Here is a 6,000-nt window from a genome sequence, read left to right on the forward strand (position 1 = left end):
TAAATTATTTGAGTTAAAAATGTATACATTATAAAAATGTATAAATATTTTTACTCTAAATGTTAAATATTAACAAATAGTTGACTTGTTTTAGCCAATAAAGATTAATGATAATGACAAATACTCATATTGTTAAAGAAATAAATACGGATATAAATTATATTTATGCAAGTAATTTCGCCAAAATGTCCTTAGAACGTTTGGTTATATAAATCTTGGTTTGGACCAACCACCCACGTGCGTCGCGGCTTCCTTTCCACCGCCACTTCTACTTTCCTTCGGCCACTTCCCTTTTCCTTTATCATCATCATCATTCTATCCCCCCCGTGTCCCTCTCCGTCTTTGCTTTCCCTTGCTCTACCCTAACGGAGACGTGGATTGTTGGATGGATACTGTATGTCTATGTAGGGACCCTCTTTTGTCCACACACTCCGGGTGGGTTAAAGCATTTGGGTTCTTCCATTGGAAGAGCAAAAGTTGTTCAGCCAGTGGTGAGTGGGGGATAGGGTTCCCGTCCCCAGGCATACTCAGGAACATGGTATTTGAGAAGGTACAGTTGTTACCTTTGTATTTATCTCCTCTCATCTTTTTTATCTGGCTTCTTCTTGAAATGTTGGAAACAACAAGGACCACTGGATTTCCTGGGTCCAAGTTGCTGATAGGTATCTTTGTTCTGTGCCTGAATCATCAACATAAAAGCAGGTCCTGAAGCTGACATTATCTTTTTGTTTTTACAATGTGTTATTCAGGTAATGGCATTTCTAGTTCAGATATGAGTAGGGCACACCATGGATTTGGAGTTGTAATCAAAGTACTCGCTTGAAGGGTTGATCGATGCTGGGGAAAGTGAAAAGTTGAATACTTTCACCCACCAAACAGTTGAAATGAATAATTCAGATTCAATGCATACCTCTGCCTAGGCCAACTATCAAAGATCACAAGCAATTCTTCTTTGTCAATTCGTTTCCAAGGAAAAGAGGTTTTTGCATATTTGTCACTCGGATATGTGCTAATCCTGTAAACCTACATGATATGATCCAAAATATATTTCATGTAGGGCTGAAATTGCTGTTGTCGTGGTGGTAATTCTACTTTCTTCTTTCCTTTGTATTTTTCGAGATCAAATGTTAAGCATTAAGGTGAAGATGAGATTCGTTTGTGAGATTGTGCTGTCAAGCATCAAGATCTTTATCAACTAATTAATTTAACGAAAGTCAGATTTGATCACAGGACATTGCTAGCAAGGCCAATATATTTATCGGCTATGGAGTAAGACATTACCATTATCAGTCAAGATCTTTACTAGATGAGGTACGTGACACCTACAAATTACTTATCTTTATCCAATCCAAGATTCTTTCACCTTAAATGTGATGCTTCACATGTAGCATCTTGTTTGATATCGATGCCTTGTTATGTCTTTTGATATGCAAAATTTTTTTTCTCTGAAAGATGCTGATGGCTCTATAAAGATTTTCACACTTGATGATAAAAGAATTTCACAGGCATAGGTTGATTCATTCTAAGTAGTAGAAGTGAACATAGCAAGGTTTTTAGAATTAGCAAATGAAGATTGTTAAGTTCTTTTTTGAAGTTCGTAACTTTTTGTGGAATACTTTTACCCTTCATCACTTTGTCCTTCATAGGTTAACTTTGAACTTGACTTTGGATATTTATCTTTGTCTGTCTCTTTTTACCTTATCATCAAAGCCATCAGAGAAGTTCTGATAACCTGTTGAGCCATTCATACCTGGTGGAAAGTCTGGGAAGTATGATATGGGAAATGGCATAGGTATGCATCAAAGAAGGCACAGCATTGACTTATTTAGAGTCTCATGGACTGGTCTTTCTTGGGTTCATTTGTCATTTCTAGACCATTGAATCATTTTTTATCATTACAATGCCACTAGATGGTTGTTTCAAAGAACAAAGAATCATTAATCATTTCAAGCGTACCAAATTTATTTTTGATCCGCTAACCAGAAGACTTAGGAACACATATACAGGGGGGACATTTTAATGAGAAAATGGTAATTTAGCATAAGAGACCATCTTTCCCAAATTATTTATAGTACCTATGTTATTTGACAATGATGGTGCCAGTTGAGGAACTAAGGCTTACGATCAGGCTTATTAATATGGATTGTGCCTAGAGTGGCCCAGATTGCCCTAGGTTTTGTACAAGCCATGGATGTAGACTCTGGTAGTGGGCCCAAAAAAGAAACCCTTACTTTCTTGGGCTGGCCAACTAACAACCTAGAATGTTCGGTTGACTCCACAATACCTAGTGCTATGAACTGATGAGTGAGTGATTGAGTTCGCTTAGTGAAAGTCTTCGAGTGTGATGTCAAAAGGTCATGGGTTTAAGTCCTATTACAAGCGTAGTTGCACTTGCAAAGACACAAGGTATTATGAGGAGGATCTATTAAACTCTAAGAGAGTTAATCCTTAACTTAGAAAGTGCTTAATCTTGAGTGATACGAGGACCATTGTATTTGTGTGTCTATCCTATGCCCGCATCATGTCAATTGAAATTAATATATGTTCATTTCTATATCAGGAACTCTTTTGACTCTAAAGCTAACTAAAATTCTTCACTCGTGATCTTTATATTATGAAACCTTAAAACAAATTAATCTTCGACAATTTGGCAGCCTTTTGTCTTCTAAATTTTCTTTCTAGTTCTCATGCACTCATGTACCTTCCTAAGAAAAAAAACACTTGGGGTGTATGTGGCAAACATTAAACTTTCTGACACCTCACAAGTTATGCTAAGGAAAATTTATCAATTCATATACTCATGAAGGACACACACGTCATCTACATAAAAAGCAGGAGATATGCTTTAATTTCGTCTTCACAAAACATGAAAGAGATGTTTTGAGTTTTTTGAGTCATCATAGGTGTGACTTATTATCGTTGCTATTGTTGTTGGAGATATGATTTGTTATGTAAACAAAATCTTTGGTTGTTCTTTTATTCTTGTTCATATTGATTTGATTGTGTTAAATGCATGTATTGTTTTTATTGTTGCGGAGTTACGGTGTAAATTGCATTAATGTTTTTATTGTTGGAGAGAGGCTTATGCACTTATTGAGTATTTGTTGTAAATATTCATTCACACTTTTTGTTGATTTTTTTAGACAAAGAAATCTGTATGCTTGTGATAGAATCCTGATTCCAACATAAGCATTAATGGCACTGTTGATAACGGTGAACATCGAATGAAATGAATGGATCCAGAGGCTCTACCAGAAAGCAAATAGGGACATAATAAACTTCTAGAGACCATGTTGCTACATACTCATTAGTTGCTTTTCCGAAGTTCTTATTCGTGTGTTTTGAAATTTATAGTCTATCTTAGTTTAATTAGGCTGTTATCAACTATAATTGAGGACTTTTACCTGTGGTTGTGTTGTGAGATAGGTTAATATATTATATGTGTTCTCCTCGAATGTTGTTGAGGGTGAAGAGGGCCAACTCAAGTTAGCCCAATCCTGTTGGCTCAATCTGGGATCAATTTGGTCTGTGGTTTAAGGGCGAGACAATTGAGCTCCCCGTGAATCATGTAAAGGTGCATGCATGTCACCTCAGTTTCTTCATCGTTTTCAGAATGGACTCTTTGATTTTGACTGAACTCTTCTTTCGAACTCGTGCATGCGACTTGCAATATTTATTCTATTTATGCAGAGCTCTCAATCTGTGAGATCACTGACTAGGCTCACGTGCCCCATAGATCGAGGAAGCTTCCCAGTTCATACAGCGGACTATCTATCTCATGTCTACGATGCTGGTAAGTGGATTCTGTCTTCTTCTTGATGAGTCTCATGGAATGTTTGTTTGGAAAATAACTGGTCAAGATTCAAACGCTGACCTCCCGTATCTCCCCGCCTACTTTTCTCCGCTCATGTGCCTGTGCGCCTGACATGACCTTCGTTGATTCCATCGCCTTCATAATTAGTTAGCTATCGTTTCAGCACCATAGAAGATAATATTTTTATCTGCAGTATTATTGACTTACGCTCATATTAACATATGAGATAGAGATCATTAGCAGTACACATTTGACTTCATTCTTTTTCATGAGTTTCTTTTTTTTCATGTGCAGTCAATTGTTCATTTATTTTAATCCAATGCCTGTTTTCTTTTTTTTTTTTACTTTTGGCAGCTTTCAGTTTGAAGCTGAATTTTTCTCTTATAGTTATATAATGAAATTATTTTTTTTCTCGGTTAGAAAAATATCTATAAATTCCACCTCAAATTGTTCAATTTGGTGAGTGAGTATTAGGGAGATTAAGCAACTGCTTCATCCATCCAAAAGAAAACCTAAGACTAATCTTTACTAAGTATAATTATTTTTGGATAATTTAATTTAAAAATATCCTTAAAATTCGTACTGTTAGTTTACTAAGTTTATTATTGTTAGTGATGTAATTTAAATTTTGGTTATGATTAGATAATGATTTAGAAGTTGAGTAGGATTAGAACTTTATGATCAAATAGACTAGAAGTTCTATGTTACTAGGCTTATAAAAGAGGATGCATGACACCCTAGTCAACGCGAAGAGAGAGGAACAGCCCAACTCTAGAGAGAAGAGAGAGGGTGCCACATCTTAGAGAGAGGAGTGGTAGCTTAAGTGAAACATTGTTTGCTTCTTAATAAAGCACTCTTTTCTTCATCTATTGTTTTCTCTTTCTTCTTCTCTTTTATTTTGTGGGTTTGAAATCTAACATGATGTTAGAGCTGTTCTATTTCAAATAATTATTGTCAATATAAACTACAAGGGTATAAATAAGTCATTCAATTTCATAAAGATTTATATGTTAAAAATAAACTGTGTGATAAATACAAAAGCAGTGACTTGAATCGCCTCTACCTGAGCTTCCTACATAAATCACAGATTAAATGTACTAAGGAAAAGAGGTGCATGAGGACAAGGCTTCGATGGGAGCATAAAGGACCAGTTGATTTATATTTGCAGCGAGAAAGAAGACTCCCAATTCTCCGTTCTATTCTTTGTTCACCAACTAAACCCACTGCTTGTTGGCTTTTCTTCTATGGTCTGACATTCTTCTGCCATTAGTTTCTGAAAAGGATTTCTTCATGGCTGATGACCACAATTGATGCCTTCTCTTAACCTTTTACACTAATCCAGTAGAAGCTTTTCAAAACTTGACCTAGTTAACAATTAGGAAAATAAGTATCCTAACAAAATTATGAATATATACGTATATACATACATCAAAGTTTGACTCCAAGTTTTGTCGTCTTTTTCTCCTCTTTCCATGTTATTTCGGAGCTCATATGATAAGTGTATTTAATGGAGCCAAAAGTTTTTCGTTCCTTCCCACCCGCTTATTACCTGTGCTATGAGATCAATGTGCTGTACTTTTTGGACTCACTCCATATTCAACCCGTGCTGTACTTCTTAGACTCACTCGCGAGTTCAACCCCATACCTTTTGGGGTAATATGATTACTAGTATCTACTTTGAAAGACGCTTGCTAATATGTTTATAATTAGACAAATATATGAATTTGTTGGGATATATATATATATATATATATATATATATAGCTACGTGAAAATTTTTCTTGCTTACAAGGAACGTGTTCTTTTTATTCTTAATTTTTTGATAAATGGTCAAATATTTTTAATGAATACAAAATTGTTATTATTTTTTTAATCCGTATCTACAGTCCCACAGTCGTCATTCTGCTTGACTCAATTTACTTTAGATTAGGGTTCGATTCTTCATGACTAAAATGTAACATTTGATGAGAGCGATAGTGTATTCGATGTATTTACCTTAGACGACAAAGTTGAATCAAAATCGGCAATTGTTGATTAGGGAAAAAGAGGGGCTCGAATTGGAACCTGTGCTCCATTAACTGAGTCCCACGTCGGACAGTCACTAATCGAAGTACTAGTTGACGTTTGTCGTTTCTTTTGGTCACTCTATATTAGTCGAGAAAGAATGGAGCGTCCTCTCTCCCACA

The 6,000-nt window shown here is 35.6% G+C and overlaps 1 long non-coding RNA gene across 2 annotated transcripts; it reads left to right on the forward strand.

The window, feature by feature from the left end:
- Positions 1-287: 287 nt before the first annotated feature.
- LOC135596628 (uncharacterized) lies at positions 288-1,402 on the forward strand. 2 transcript variants are annotated; one of them, XR_010480983.1, is made up of 4 exons: positions 288-550; positions 750-979; positions 1,058-1,139; positions 1,231-1,402. It is a non-coding gene; the product is annotated as an uncharacterized LOC135596628 (long non-coding RNA). The 2 variants fall into 2 exon arrangements; XR_010480982.1 differs by having other exon boundaries at positions 289-550; positions 750-1,139.
- Positions 1,403-6,000: the final 4,598 nt, after the last annotated feature.

Source organism: Musa acuminata, chromosome BXJ1-11, assembly GCF_036884655.1.
Source record: "Musa acuminata AAA Group cultivar baxijiao chromosome BXJ1-11, Cavendish_Baxijiao_AAA, whole genome shotgun sequence".
Lineage (NCBI taxonomy): Eukaryota > Viridiplantae > Streptophyta > Magnoliopsida > Zingiberales > Musaceae > Musa > Musa acuminata.